Below are 16,951 nucleotides of genomic sequence, written 5' to 3'. Positions count from 1 at the left end.
CTGAAGTTAAGATTTCACAAGGATAGCTCAGCTTCAGATCACATTATGGTAGTTTGTGGTCACACCATTTATTTTTTACCCCTCCCACTATAAGTAATTGCTTCTCATATAATGTAAGACAAATGTCTCTATTTTCATTTGACTAAATATTTGTGGAGGTGCATGAAAATCTTCACACTGCAGGAACATTATGTTAACACAAATATTTGTGTCTGTGTAGTTAGATGCTTATTGAAACTGCCATTGGATGTTTAGAGTAATCAGATGGTTAACATTTCAACAGAATCCAAATGTGTTGTTTCTCTATAAAAAGAAAATTGTTTTTCTGGGCAATAGTGTGTTGTTATTTTTAAATATAGCTGCCTACATATATGAGCACCATAACCTATTTTGTTGATTTGACCTTTGCACCAGTTAGGATCAGTGCAACAGAATCTGAAAAACTATGTTTCCCATTGGACAATAGTTTGGTTTTAAGTACAGGGGTGTGGGTGGGTGTGGGTGTGTGGGTGTGCGCTTTAATGTGGCTAAAATATCTATCTATCTAACATTTATACAGACCTGTTTTCCAAACCTGAAGCAATTTATGTAATTATACACATAATGTATTTTAACCAAGTACACAAAGGTTTTAATAATGCCACTTACGATGTAGATTTAACTTATACCACTATTTAGTCTCTCTTCCTTAATAGGATACTAAAAAGGAATTTTATGACAACATTATCAGTAGCATTTTGCGATAATTAGAATAACAATAATAATACTGAGATATTTTTCAGTAATAATGGTGTTATTAATGAGATTTTTATGAAAGACAGACTTCTTTGGTATAATTATGAAAATTGATCTTTTGCATTTTAGTTATTCACTGAAATCAGATAAGTGGCTTAACTACATATATTATTTCTAATAAATATTCAGAAGAATGCATTTAAACAAGGCTCCTCATTCTATTCTTGCTCATATTCCTTGCATTTAAATAAAAGTGTAATTGCTCTGCTTTTTTTTAAACTGCTAGTTTGGATTAGCTGTCTAACCTGTACAGTGTAGCTGTTTGCTGTTTGCATTTTTAATAGCTTTATTACCATTTGGTGAAGCCTTAATTTCTGACTCCCTTGAAGAGTCCTGCCTTTAAGTCAGCTCTACAATTTAACCAGCAATAATCTGTCAAGAGAAGATAAAGACTTACACCAGATGAAATGCAGTATTTTTGTGTAGCATCCTGTCATTGTTAAGGAAAGATCAGAGCATGTCAAAATGGAACACCTGAAAGTTTAATAAACTTTGTAGCATAATTTTACAGTTCACATTTATTAAAAATCATTGGTGCCAGAACACAGTCATTTGTTCACTATTGAATATATATCTATATACGTGTGTGTGTGTGTGTGTGTGTGTGTGTGTGTGTTTGGATGGAAGGCGCCTTCAACACATCCACATTCTGAATGACACATTTATAAAAGGTACTCTTAACTAGAGATGCCACTGAGTTTTACTTGAAAGTCAAATTTCTGGGGAAACTCACAGGTTCCTAATCAGGATAAAAAGGCATCAGAGGTCAACCTAGAAGGGGATGCGTAACTAACCAACAGAGCTTCCTAAATCATCTTCTTAACTTCTGACAAAATTACATGGTGATATTCTGCTTTGACTATGTGCATGTTGGGGGCTGGGGTGGAGGAAGACAGTCTGAGGTCAGGAGCCATGCATGGGGGGTGGGATGGGAACTTTGCCTAGACGTGGAGGGCTGGGTGGGGAGCAAACCAGTTCAGATTTTTAGCCCATTATCATGATTAGAAGAATTGTGCTAATGTGTAGAGGAGGTTGATGCAAACTTAGAGATGTGCCACTCCTTGTGCCAAGCTCTTTCAAGAATTGCAATACCCAGTGAGTAGTTGCGTGGGCCATGCAGGGCTGTGTCTCTGTACCAACCTCCCAGTACTAGACGTCACTGCCACTTACAGTAGTACCTCGGGTTAAGAACTTAATTCGTTCTGGAGGTCCGTTCTTAACCTGAAACTGTTCTTAACCTGAGGTACCGCTTTAGCTAACAGGGCCTCCCGCTGCCGCTGCGTGATTTCTGTTCTCATCCTGAAGCAAAGTTCTTAACCCGAGGTACTATTTCTGGGTTAGCGGAGTCTGTAACCTGAAGTGTCTGTAACCTGAAGCGTCTGTAACCCGAGGTACCACTGTACTGAGAGAGGGAGGGGCAAGGAAGCAGGGAGCTCAGTACAGTGAAGGAACAGCATCAAGGGTTTTGGATTGGATCCATCACTGCACCAGCACTATGCTAAGCTCCCTGCTGCCTTGCCCCTCCTTCCCCCCATTTCAGTAACTGGCAGCAATGCACAGTGTTAGGAACCCTGGAGAGCAATATAGCCCCACTTGGGCTATCCTGATGGCCACTGCTGGCAATAGTGCATGCTGGTATTTCCGAGGAACAGGCAGGAGGAGCTGACAGGGTGTGGTAGTTGAGTGGCAGCAGGAAGGAGAGAGAAACACCTCAACTATCAGGGATACTGAGATTCCAAGTACATTGGGGACCAGGCTGATCTGATAAGATTTACAGGCCCCCAGAATCTATCTGAGTGAATGAGTTAGGCCTTTGGTCGCCAAGGTAGAAGAACTGACACTAGATTCCTAGGAACAGATAACAGCATCTCAGAACCCACGAACCTGAGATTAAGAGTCTCATGTTCTACCCAGCAGCTAAAGGGCTTTTTTCAGCCCTGAATTGGTAACTGCTGCCTCCAGGCTTTGTTTTTGCTGTGTTTGTAGCACCAAAGTGACTTTTCCGTGGCACAAGCCTGGGCAGTGTGTATGGAGGTCCCTGACTGCCTAGATGACAAGACCCACCTCTCAGTCTCACTGATGTGATCCAAAGGAAAGGAATTCAATACATTTGGCACCAGCTGGGCTGCAGGATTGCTGGAAGGAGGCGTACAATACGCCATCCAACCACCTTAGGGACTCCACTCTGGATTAACTATACCTGTTTCTACATGCCATGTTGCTACGGAGGGTTCAGATTGACACCTTGTGCACTAAAAGCATATGTGAAGGGGCTGCAAGCCATGCAAGCTACCTCTGCCCATGCAGACCATACACTGGTATGCCCCATTCCCATGTGTTTGGTATATGTGAGAAGGGCCCCTTCACATACGCTGATGTACACGTGCAGAGCTCTTCCGTGCAAGGAGGGAGGAAATGCTGACTGCCCCCTCAAACATGCTTTTAATGTCTGGACCTCATTCCCCATCCCCCACCATCAGTGTCTAGCTACTCCTGCTCAGTTGAAGAGAAGAGTTTCTGTTCTCAGCAGAATTCCACCATGGAGGACACTGTCCCATTGCCTGTGTTGAAGAAAGACTGAGCAACCAGTCTGGTCAACTTCTGTATGTGTAATTGGGAAGAGCATCTTGTATATTGCCTGAAGCAGTGAAAGATTTTGAGGTGGCCCAGCTGGTCTTGGTGTGTATGCACAGGAACATAGGAAGCTGTCCTGTGTCAGCTAGTGGTAGGGTTATTCTTTTCGTTTTGATTTCTTATTATGTTTTCTTATGATGATCTGGAACTTCTGCATACAAAGCATATGCTCTACTACTGAGCTACAGCCCCTTCTTGTATAATGACGGATCAGCACAGCTGCCTGTATTTCAAGACTCTCATTGGTGGCATGACTATGGCTGCTCTCATTAGGAGCTCCGTCTTGCACTTCAAAACTGACCACCGTGCCATCACCTTCGCCAGTTGCTACACAACAGCAACAAGGCAGTGCATTCAGTTCACATGCCAGTGGTAGTTTAGAGACTCTCCACCCCCATCCACCAACCCCAGAAGCTCTCAAGGCAGGAAAAGAGCCCATCTGGTGGCCAAGTACCAAATTATAAACACATATGAGGATTATGGCATAACAATGAGCACATGCGTCAAGGAGACAATTTTCAGCCACACACTTGTGACAACCATAATGTATACTCTGGTCCCGGTTCTGCCTATTCAAAACCACTGGCTCTCCTGCTGGGGATGAAAGTGATAATAAAAATGATGTGTTACTTGGGAGATATATGAGCCTTTGATAACCATACAAGTATGGTGCTAATATTTGATTAATGGGGTTTTTGGGGGGGGGTAATAGCATAAACATTGTTAACTTTCCCCTGATTCTTAAAACAAAAACAAACTTGGAAGTAGGACTGTGCCTTTCCTTTCTGTTTTACAACTGAATATATTTTCAGGTAGGTATGTTTAGGATCTCAGTTGTAGCTCCCTGACATGATTGGATGTTTCTATTAAAGAGGTGGAAAAATGATGGGACTTACACACACACACAAAAACAGCCAAGCTTTCTCACTTGAATAACCACAAGACCGCAGCATGGATCAATAGCAAAGTAATTTGGGACCCTGTGACAGATGCAATGTAAAAATATTTGCAGTGGTGTATATCGTGATATTGCTTAGCATAGGCTCACGGGGGGGGGGGGGAGAGAGAAGCATTAACGAGATTCTCCATGTCATTAACAATGGTTATGTTGGTCATAAGCCAAACCCTGACAATAACCCAAGATTGAAAAAAGTTTCTTTGAATTTGTCTTCCTGGTATAATTATGGCAGGTTCAGAGAGGAACCAGATCTGGAGTGTTGTAAAACTCAACACAATGAACTTGACAGACAGCCAGATTTCTGTTTTCAGTCAGTTTAGGGTTACTATAATCTCATTATTATGCTTGAAAGACGACAAGTAATAGAATCTCAGGTAGCTGTTCTGTCTTTACTCAGCCGCATCTTCTCTTTTATGCCGATTTCCCTTGATTACCTGAACTAGTGAAGCTCAGTTTTCAGCCACTTATCTCCCAGAAATAATCATCTGATCAGCCGTGTAAGGTTCTCACTGCACTCAGTGGTTTTAATGGGTCAAGCGTTAAATTAACCCTTTAACCATACCCTTGGAGAATACAAAACTTATTAAGAAGCAATTTACTTCTCAGTCATTGTGAACTTCACAAAAGAGAACGCGCTGGTTAGCTAGCTTTGCTTGTTGTCTTCTTCTCAAGGATCCTGTCACCATTTTTTATTTTTTTAAAAATTAAAATGGCAAGAAAAATTAATGGCTTTACGAAATTGCCCTCCCCCTAAGAAGACTCCATCTCATTTGCTGAGACGAAGAGTGCATATTTAAAAAAAATCACAAATGGTACACTTGTAGGTTGTCTTGGCCGTAGAAATGCCTGCATATTTTAACAGAAGAATGGGTTATTCATACACACACACACACATATATATCTTTACAGAATAGGGCACCGCTATTTTAGGGTACTATAGGACAATCAGCTTTGTCATGGCTGTAACCATCTTCCTCCCTAGGTGGTGTTGCCATATCTCCAGGTGGCATTTCAAAGAAAATGAATGGAAAATCAGTGATCTTTTCATAACCAACGGAAGCTTCCAGAATCCTGTTGCTAAGCTGAAGTGTCTATGGTTGTGGTCTTATGAACATCCATAGGGGGAGAGAGTTTCACTGAACATAGTTGGACTTACTTCCAAGTAATTGTGCATAGGATTGTGTCATTAGTGTCTAGGAATTTCTAGCACTGGAAATGTGTAAGCTGAATGAGAACAATAATTTTAAGAATTGAGACGTGTTAGTGGTTCTCCCACAGGTGGCAGCCAGGGGAAAAACCCTGCCCTAATCCAGCCTAGAATAGCAGAAAATCACAGAGATGGCTTGTCCTTTACCTTTGCCAAAGGTCGAGCTGCTACTTCCTGGCCAGAATTTATTTTAACCATTTGTTTTAAGAGTACTTCTTAATACTGAAAAATTTCAAAGCAGTATGCAAAAATATAAAATGGAAACAATAAAATGCCATCATAAAAACAGAGGTGAAACAAAAAACCCCCCATTAAAACAGTATTATGAAAACAGATCGAAATAGAAATTCAGTAATAACAGGATACAATCTTATGGGTCAGGCAAAGCCAAGACAAAGTTATATGTCTTTACAAAACATCTGAAGCAGCTGATGGATGATGTTTCATGCATGCCAGAGAGAAGGGCATTGCAGAGTGCCAGGGTAACAGTAGAAAATAACCATTTTGGGGTCACTGCTCTGTGATATCCTGTGGGGTGGGGTGCCACCAGTAAGTTACTCTTAACCCATTTCCCTTCTTATGTTACTTAGTTTTAACACATTGTTCACATTCATAGTTGCTGAAGATTCATTTTTTAACCAAAACTTTTCTTCTACTGTAAAAATACTCTTTAATTGAAACTGTCTTGTAATATACATTAAACTGTGTTTAAAAAATAAATAAATCTTGTTTTTATGGGGGGGGGAATCAATATTCCAGGATGGGTGTTGCACCCATTGACCCTACATGGGCCATCATCAACAACAACAACAGTAACAACACCACTTATAACAACCTCTCTTATTAGAGATAGACAAATGAAGGGCTATAGGACAGATCTAGCTCACAGAGCCACTTTCTTAGGCCCCAGTGTATTTAAAAGAAAATCTCTAACTCATAATGAAAGAAGCAATGAACCCCCATGTGTGTTTCAGATACGGTTTGCTACATTGCTATTTTTATGCCCATTGTGGAAAGGCATATAGTGTAACCACCGACAATATGCTGCCTGAGTGGATGCTTCGAAAGGCCTAGGTCTTCCTCAGCCAGTGACCTAATGGCATCTGTGTGCATGGTCTCCATATTATGAAGCTCTTATTAATAATTTAATAATAATAATAATAATAATAATAATAATAATAATAATAATAATAATTTATTATTTATACCCCGCCCATCTGGCTAACAGTTATAGATCCTGACTACCCATGAGAGAGTATTGAATTGTTCACCTCAGAATTTGCGCCCAAAAGCAGAGTGACTGGCCATAACCCATAGTAAAACAGGAATCTCAATTTGCCATTTGCTGTTAGAGAAAACAGGGACGATAGTTAGAAGAAGAAGAAGAGTTTGGATTTGATATCCCGCCTTTCACTCCCTTTAAGGAGTCTCAAAGCGGCTAACAATCTCCTTTCCCTTCCTCCCCCACAACAAACACTCTGTGAGGTGAGTGGGGCTGAGAGGCTTCAGAGAAGTGTGACTGGCCCAAGGTCACCCAGCAGCTGCATGTGGAGGAGCGGGGAATCGAACCCGGTTCCCCAGATTACGAGTCTACCGCTCTTAACCACTACACCACACTGGCTCTCCTGTTACAACTGTGTTACAACTGTGGCAGCTAGTAGTTTAACCGCCATGTGACATTCCTTTCGATAAGCTTGGAATTCTTCTTTTAATGACTAAATCTCACCAGGTCATCAAAATTCAAAGCCTTGCCTAGATACTCAAAACTTTTATGTAATACAGAAAAGAACAGGTAATGGGTTTGGATGCCACCTGTTGTTGTTGGCATCCGGCAGCAATAAAGGAGTGCATAAACCATATCTCCATTATAAAGCTTTTCGTCTGTTGAGATATGTTCATTTTCCAGTCCTTTAGAGAACCACTATGGAGAACTGGGTCCTGAGGCACACTCTCTTTCACTATCAGCATTTTGAGACCATTCCCCATGTGCCCTTAGAAGATACTATGGCACAAGTAATTAAAACTAATGCATTTTCTCATTCAAACTTTGCAGTGTAAATTGCTTTCCAACGTGGATTTTTTTTTTTATGCCATCTATCAATTACGATGCTTTCTTTTATAAGCTGGCACTTCTCCCAGGTTCCTGTGACATTTATTTAAAGAACAAAAATAAATCAGACAACAGTAAAAGATGCAACACTGATCCCTTGAGCTTAGCACATAAATTCCAGAGCTGCTGTGGGGGCTCCTTCTCTAGATGAGTTGAAGTAGAAAATGTTTCCCAATAGGAATAACAGGCGTCTTAAGCATGCTTCTGCGAAATTATGGATGACTATGTTGCGATCATCACAAAATACTACTAACCAGGAAGAAAAGAAAGAAAGAAAGAAAGAAAGAAAGAAAGAAAGGGGTCAATCTCTAGAAATGTGAGACTATTCTGATCTTCCTACAGTAATCCAACATAATAATCACCTAATGAGCCCTGTCAGCTGAAACATGCAAGGACTTTTGCTTGTGCAATGGGGCTCTCCCCTCAGTTTCTCCACCTGCAATCCCTATGCCCCTCAAAATTGGCTGTGAGGGATCAGGGGAACCCCCCAGAATAGTGCATGGACGGAAGAGAGGGGGAACTGTTCTGTCTGGCAAACTCAACTGCTTGCAGAGACAGAACGTTTGTCATAGAGCAACACTGAACTCCACCCATAAGCACTGTGGGAGCATACAGGGGTGGCAGCTCCTGATGGCCGAGCCCTTTTGGACCCCCTGAATATTTTTAGGGTGGAGCCTCCCCCCCCCATGTCCAAAAAGCACAGAGGCAAAACACAGAGCCAAGCAGTGGCTGGTTCCTTCTTTTTCTCTTCCTGCTGTGGAGGGGAAGGAGGGTCGAAGGGGCCTCCTGCTGGGGGCAGGGCCAGGAGTTGGCAGAAGAGGCTAGCCGCCAGCCATTTAAGCTGTGCAGCCCCACCCCATCTCCTCCCAATGTCCTGATGTCAAGCATGACATCACAAGCAGAACATCCATCCCCCCCCCACACACAATCATCCTCACAAGCTGGTGCCTTTGAGAGCAAAACAGCCTTAGACTGGAATTATAAAAATCCATGAGGAATATATGATGGACCAAACTAAAACTGGTAAACATAATTTTATCCTATCGATTGTTTGCACACACAGCCTTCCTTCGCTTCCTCTTGGGGTATATTTAAGAGAGCAACTAAAGAGAGCAGTTCAGCTTGAGAAAAAGCTCTCATCCCACCTTCAAAACGAAAGTGCTAAGCTCAAGGAATTAAGAACTACATCTTCTACTGTTGTCGGCTTCATTTTTGCACTGTTTTCTTGTTACTGTTCTTATAATAAATCTAATATAATAAAAGAAAAAACAAATCAGGGGGTTGGACTAGATGACCCTCAGTGTCCCTTCCGACTCTATGATAGCACCATGAAATAATAAGAACCATAACAGAACAGCAGAAATGCCATAGAAAACTATATAGTTTTTTTAAAAACTAGAAGAACATCTCATAACTAGAGCACCTTGATGTAAATGGCAACTCCTTCATAAGCTGGCATTGTCAGGAGCTACAGGTGGTATACAGGCCATTTGGCCATGTGTGGCAGAGAGAGAAAACATTTTCCTTTATATTTCAATTATTATCTGCCAAGCTCTCCAGCATATGCTCAGCTGGAATTTATCAGGCTTGGTAGAGGCTCTTGTTGAGCTGTGTCCCCAAGGTGATTCACCAGCCACATGAGTTCCTGAAGGGAGAGTGACCCAGTTTCACACGATGCTGTGTAATCCTTGCATTTTATAAAATGGCTTATAAATGGACATTGTAACTCCGGCATCCAATAGGATACTGGTCCTGTGACTTTTATTATGGAAGGAAGTAGCCAAGTTGACTCTTGGACAAAAAAGTTTCACATAAACAATATAAAGAAATATTATTTAATACGCCTGTCACTTTGCCTGTTTTTATAGCCCAGCCATCCTGCTAAGCACAGATGTAACCAGTTGCCATGATGCACCTGCTTGAATGCAGGTAATACCAAATTCCTATAGAACAGGGATGGGAAGAGAGATGGGAAGAGCAGAAGGAGGAGGCAGGGAGGGGTGTTGTACTCTTCACTTTGCTCCTCTCCGAAGCCACTTCTCCCCAAGTCTATTTAGCCCAGGGAGGGTGACTTCCATAAGTCAGGTGGCTATAAAGAATGGCTAGGGAGAAGACATTCAGTGGGAAAGCACTGGCTGAGAAAAGTTCGAGTAGCCCCTCCTGCTTGCCTCTTTGGCACACATACCAAATCCTCCAACATTTCTCCATATTTAAAAACAAAACAAAACATTAAACATTAAAAAAAAACACCTTCCCTATACAGGGCTGCCTTCAGATGTCTTCTAAAAGATTGTAAAGTTACTTACCCACTTGGCTTGATCACCCTACCCTCCAACATTTATCTGATGAAAATAGGGACGACCTATTGGAAAGCAGGACATTCTGGGATCGAATCAGAAACCAGAATGGCTTCTGTAAATCCAGGACTGTCCCTAGAAAATAGGGAGACTTGGAGGGTCTGACATACACATACCTCTTATGTGCATTTGGCAACAACTGGACGGGCCATAGTCCAGTGGCAAAGCATTCACTTTGCATCCAGAAGGGTCAAAGTTCAAGTCCCAGGTAGGGCTGGGAAAGACCCTGGCCTAAAACCTCGGGCAGCCTCTGTCAGTGCTAGATAATGAAATCTAAAGGAAGCACTGGTCTGACTTGAACTGTAGTTTTTTAAGAGTTCTGGGAATTGTAGGTCTGTGAGGGAGACATTGCAGTTCCCTGGGTGAGATTTAAATGTACAGTGTGGATCTGCCCTCAGTATAAGGCAGTTTCAGATGTTCATAACAACCAGTTTTTATATCTATCTATTTATCATCTATCTATCTGGGACACGGGTGGCGCTGTGGTGTAAACCACAGAGCCTAGGGCTTGCTGATCAGAAGGTCGGTGGTTTGAATCCCCGTGACAGGGTGAGCTCCTGTTGCTCGGTCCCAGCTCCTGCCCACCTAGCAGTTCGAAAGCATGTCAAAGTGCAAGTAGATAAATAGGTACCACTCCGGCAGGAAGGTAAACGGCGTTTCCGTGCGCTGCTCTGGTTCACCAGAAGTGGCTTAGTCATGCTGGCCACATGACCCGGAAGCTGTTTACGGACAAACGTTGGCTCCCTCGGCCTATAGAGCGAGATGAGCGCTGCAACCCCAGAGTTGTCCACGACTGGACCTAATGGTCAGGGGTACCTTTACCTTTTTATCTATATCTATATCTATCTATCTATCTATCTATCTATCTATCTATCTATCTGTCTATCTATCTATCTATCTATCATCTATCTATCTATCTATCCTCAGACACTGAAATTTAGTGGGTAGGAATACCACATCCTTCAAAGTATCTCTTAAAATAAATCTCCTTCTATCTATCGATATTTTCATGTCCTAAGCAATTACACTTGGCAAAATACTCATACATTTCAAGCAAGGCTCTGACCTGCATTCTAAGGTATTGATTTAACTTGAAGTATAACAATGTGGAATCAAGGAGACCCCATAGAAATTATGCAGATTATATGTGTGCGTGTGTTTATTTTTACTTATTTGCATGTGTTTCTTATGATACTAATCACACACATGCACAGACATGAAATTTGCACTTTTCAAAGTAATTTGTTGTTATTACACTTCTATCCTGTCCTTTGACCCAAAGGGAACCCAGGGCAGCACCTTGTTGGTTGTATCCTTTACTATTCTAGGTCCTGTTAATCAGAATTTAACCCTACTTAGGGTTTGTTTTTACAAAAGAGAGATTTACGGCAGGACAGCTTTAAAACTTGGTTTTAGAACGGGGAGCGGGGGTGGGAATTGATACTTGTGAGCATACACAAAGAGGGAAATATTTAATTTAAAGAAGGGAGAGACAACTTATTCGCCCTGTAGCAAGATCCTCTTAGGAATGGGGGAGAAGTGCAATTCAATCAGCATTTCCAGGTGTATCCACCTGTACTTTCCAAAACAGTATGCCACCAAAGCTCAGCCACCTTCGAAATTTGTAATTCCCTGAATTTTGTAGTCCAGTTCATCAGCCAAGTAATGTGTACAAAGATGCATGTACTAGTATAATGTGTGCATAAAATGCACATATTTGTGAAAATAACACACAAAAGTGCCTTATATTAGGTAAAATTGCTTGCAGAAATTAGGAGAAATTTGCACTAAAATGCTGATACATTTTTGCAAGGGCTTAAAGAAATATATGACGCACTAATGTGAAAATGGGAAGAAACTGAGACACACCAAAATCAACAGATTTGTCCATCCCTAGAGCCCTCTAAGCTAAACCACCTGGGGGCTGGACTCTCCTGCCCATGATGCCACTCCTCGCCCCCACACATTCAGATCACATTTCTCCCATCAGAGAGTGGCAGTGGCCAGGCAAAATGCAAGACCCCTGAGACATCCCTTTTGGGCTGACATCCTTCTCAATAAAACCTCAGGTAGAAGGCACAGGAAACTAAAAGATTGTCTCAACCCTCTACATGCCCAACCAATCACTGCATCTGTAGGTGCCATACCATTTGGAGGTTCATTCTGCATGATGTTGGAACAGGCATTTAGTGTGGTGGCATCCATCCTTTGGAATTTGCTCATGTCACTTATCCTACAAGCACCATCTGCTTTGTTTTTTCGGGGGGGTCTTCTAAATATATTCCACTTTCAACATGCTTTCAAAATGAAGATCATTATCCCAATTGGTATACGTACAGTATTGGATCTGAACTGATTTTATGTATACATGTACTATTTTTGTTATATTGTTTAATTTATGTACAGTGGTACCTCAGGTTAAGTACTTAATTCGTTCCGGAGGTCTGTTCTTAACCTAAAACTGTTCTTAACCTGAAGCTAATGGGGCCTCCTGCTGCCGCTGCACTGCCAGAGCACAGTGTTCTCATCCTGAAGCAAAGTTCTTAACCAGAGGTAATATTTCTGGGTTAGCAGAGTCTGTAATCTGAAGTGTATGCAACCTGAAGCATATGTAACCCAAGGTACTACTGTAATTGTTTTAAGTTTGTGTGTGTGTGTATGAGAGAGAGATGGCGCCCGCCCTGTTGAACGCCCTCCCATCAGATGTCAAAGAGATAAACAACTACCTGACATTTAGAAGACATCTGAAGGCAGCCCTGTTCAGGGAAGTTTGACAGTTTTGATGTATTTTTAATCTTTGTTGGAAGTCGCCCAGAGTGGCTGGGGAAGCCCAGCCAGATGGGCGGGGTACAAATAAATTATTATTATTATTATTATTATTATTATTATTATTATTATTATACCGTTCATAAAGGAATTCAGTAAATAATAAAACCAGAGAGGAGCCAAGGGCTCCCAATTGCCTAGCATTGCTGACTTTTTTCATGCTCACCCTGCCAAACTCACTTATTCTTCCATTCATTTCACTGAAGTCCCACTTAGCTACCCCATGGCTATCCCACTTAGCAAGGAAAGATGGCTATGATCTAAAGGGTCCTTCAAATTACCATTTTCCCCCATCATGAAGTGAACCCACAACACCACTGGGCAGGAGACAAACTGGGTCTTGAGAAGAGCCCTATATTTATATTCAGAAACTAGAGTGAGTTTGAGATATGGTGTTGTATGCTCTGTACATACAATGGACCAAATTTCACAAGACTAGAAGTCACATGGCTTGAGAGCCGGTAAGCATGACTGACACCATCTGCCCAGGGTACACTGCCTTCCTTGGACACTCACATTTTGTGAAACCTAGACCTGGTTGTTTGGGGAGGCACTACTCCCCTTGGCCAGTGTGTGTCTTGTGTGGCAACAACAGCAGCAATGAGGAGAGGCCATTTTGCATCAATGTTCTTTGCCAAAGGTTCTGAAAGCCAGAAGGTGCTGATACTATTTGCCTTACCAGGCCTAAAAGGTTTAAGGAAGTGTGTAGTAGAGATTTTATTAAGTTTTAGATAGTTTTATTATGTAATTTAAACACTCTGAGAACTTCTTCTTGAAAAGCGGATAAATAATGATTTTAAAAAATCACCTTGTGGAGAATAAAGCCCTCTACTTAACCAAATGAATGCAGCAAAAATACCTCCAATACAGCAAAATGGCACAAATTTCTCCATACTTCACTGATCCAATTATCAAATTAGCCTTCTCCCATAATAGTCCCTGTCATGGAATTTACTTTTTATGAACTGCAGAAACCCATACCTATTTTTTTAAAATTTTGTACTGCATTCTTCACTTTGAAATGAGAGAATCACAGACAGATTTCAAAATTCAAACTGTGTGGTTGGGACCTATAGAAATCACTTTACCTATCCTGAAGGGTTTGCATTATGATTAGTTGGTTTGACAAATTCTGGGATATTAACTGCCCCCAAAAGAGATTGTAAGGCTCTATGACTGGGTCAGCGACCTTTCACCTTTAAAACTTAGGTTGCCACAGCAACTAAAATCAGCCTCATTAACTGGATAAACTAGTGACAAATATAAACGGTTGTTCTGCAGCTAATTAATCTTTTGAATTGTAGACCCAGTCCATTTACACCCATGTATAGGATCCCATTCACGGGAGACTTTTTCTTAATGCAAAAAAAGACAAAGCTTTATGTCAAAAAATATGCTGTTTTGTGTCAATTTTTACATTGGTTTTTTAAAAATAATAATTAAACACCAATTTGCATTACTCAGCATTTGTAGCAAGGAATGGCGTTCCTCAAGGTGAATTCAGCATGATAATCACGCAGCCTCCTTTTTAATGCACTGTTTGTTTATTTTATTCCCCCCCCCAAATGATAAATAATAATAATAAATTCGAGTCCTCCTTTTGTTTAGAGAAATTCATTTCCTTGATTGGAGGGCCAAAATGAAAGATTTATGGATGCCTGTTTCTCATTGGGAAGAAGGAAAGCGATCTGTTTGCAGGAGTTATATTTTCAGGCACTTTGCTGAGGCACCCCAACCCCCCTCGGTTCCTGACTGTAAAATAAGAAAACTATTACCCAGCTGGGGTAACAATAGGCTCCCACAGTGCTTTTCTGCTCAGACCGCAGCTGCCAGTGAAAGTGGAAACTACAACAGCAGGATAACATTCTTTTCTTACAGCCTGTTTCTATGGACAAGGAGCCCTCCCACTGACTCAGTGTATTTTCTATGCAAAACTGCAGAAGAAGTGACATTTTAAAAGTTTTGACCTTTGTTGTGTGTATGTGTGTGTGTTTTAATAAAAAAAAAGAGGTTTCTCTCTTGCGCTTTCTTCCCCCCCCCTCTTTGCACGAACCAATGTATACATTTTGCAACCTGACAGCATGTCTGTTAAGAGTAGCAATAGTCATTACTGTAATAATGAAATGTTTCAAAATTTGAAAATTTTGTGCAGATAACCTTTGTCTGGGAAACAGTCGCAATGTGGAAGGTGGCTCTACTTCTGTGATTGTTGCGGGGAAAACAGACGAAGGAGACAGACATCAAAAGAGCCTTGGAGAACAGCACTGCTCCTAGTGCTTATGGCGTTCCTTTGTGATTCTTAATACAACTGTCTAAAGCAAAAACATAGATGATCACTGAATATTTTGGAATATATTCAGGGAGTGCGAGTTCCCAAAATCTGATGGCATGAGTTCTAGTGTTGCTGCTTTAAAAAGAAAGAAAGAAAAAGCCAAAGCTGTTGGTAACATTTGTTTGAAATTTGCAAATAAATGTTTGTGTTGTGCTGTTTTCTTCCAACTCTGGAACAAGTGGTAGTCCCTGGGGTGGCAGAAACTGGAAAGAAAAGAAATCAGGCCAGATTGGCAGTAGGATATGGCAGTTCTGCATCTTCCAGCATGTTATTGTCTTTTTTCTGACCAACTGCCTAGAATATAGCTTATTAAAGATCCCATAGCCAGTGGAAATTTTTGCAGAAGCTCATCATGACAGCCCCATGATATCCCATAGTAATACCTCAGATAAGGGAGCAGTGGTGATCCATTATATATACCGCCTAAAGAGCAGCAGTACATAGAATAATACCCAGTTTATTAGGCTCAGCTGACAGTAATAGTATGTTGAGCTAATAAAGGGTGGAACTAGCATGTAGGAGTTGGGCTGGGAGAACCTGGGAGAAAATCTCTGTTCAACCACATGGCATGACTTCAATCTTATGCATAAAGTGATGCTTACTTCCGCTAGCCTTCAGTCAACTTGTAAAAGACAATAAGCAAAATATCTTCAACCACCCGAAATGCAACCTGTAGCTTTTTGTTAGAAATGCAATCCATTTAAATTGGAAGTCCATCAAAAGAAAGGCGTATCTAGGCTCTGCTGTATTATTATCCCCATTCTCTGACTTCCTCCATGCTAATCCATCACAAACAATAGCAAAACTTGAAACAGTACACAATATTGTACTGTTGGTGGGTTACATTTTGCAACCCACCCTGGACTTTTTGGTGAAGGGTGGGTAAGAAAATAGCAGCAAAATCGTCATCGCTGAAAGCCTCCTGGTCACATTCAATTGCGAGAGGAAGGCAAGTTGGTTACGTAATTGCTCCTGCTCTGAAAAAAATCCTGGAGATGCGCTACCTCCCCCACCCCAGTTCCCAGTTCTTTCTCCACTATACAACTGCCTATAGCTGTGGCATGAAGCAATTATAATGGGACAATCCCATAAGCCACGGCATCATCAAGTGCTATAGGGTATTTGCCCTTTACACAGCTGCTACATGCTGGGTCAACATTTTCATGGAGTTGTGCACCAGCAGCAGTCATATCCAGCTCAGACCTCACAATCATATATGTGAAACTAGGATTTTATTTTTATTTTTTTGCCTCAGTGTGCGCCACCATTACACTTGCTTACACTGAATCACATTTGCTGCTTCAATCCCCTTTCACCTTGTTTGGAGAGATTTCTTTATCTATTTTGGAGCTCCTCGCAATCCCTTGTTGTTCTTACTACCCTAAACAATTTGGTGCTATCAGCAAACTTTGTCACCTCACTGCACACCCCTATCTCCAGGTTATGAACAAGGTAAAAAGTACACAACCCAATACTGATCCTTGAAAGACCCTATTTCTTTCATCCCTCCATTGTGAGAACTGTCCGTTTCTTCCTACTTTCCAGTTTACCAGTACTTTCTTCCTTTAACCAGTTACTGACCCATAAGAAGATCTGTCCTCTTATCTCATTACTGGTTAGCTTACCCAGAATTCTTTGGTGAGGGACTTTATCGAAAGCTTTCTGAAAGTCTAAGTACACAGTGTGTACTGGATCACCCCGATCCACGTGCTTACTGACACTCTCAAACAAC

The 16,951-nt window shown here is 41.4% G+C and overlaps 1 long non-coding RNA gene across 1 annotated transcript; it reads left to right on the top strand.

Annotated features, from left to right (window-relative positions):
- Positions 1 to 8,632: 8,632 nt before the first annotated feature.
- On the top strand, positions 8,633 to 15,271 carry LOC128411875 (uncharacterized). Its single transcript, XR_008329947.1, has 2 exons — positions 8,633 to 8,727; positions 15,040 to 15,271. It is a non-coding gene; the product is annotated as an uncharacterized LOC128411875 (long non-coding RNA).
- The last annotated feature ends 1,680 nt before the right edge of the window (positions 15,272 to 16,951 follow it).

Source organism: Podarcis raffonei, chromosome 4 (genome assembly GCF_027172205.1).
Source record: "Podarcis raffonei isolate rPodRaf1 chromosome 4, rPodRaf1.pri, whole genome shotgun sequence".
NCBI lineage: Eukaryota > Metazoa > Chordata > Lepidosauria > Squamata > Lacertidae > Podarcis > Podarcis raffonei.
The sequence above is the reverse complement of the archived record's forward strand: the minus strand, read 5'-3'. Positions and strand labels throughout refer to the sequence as shown.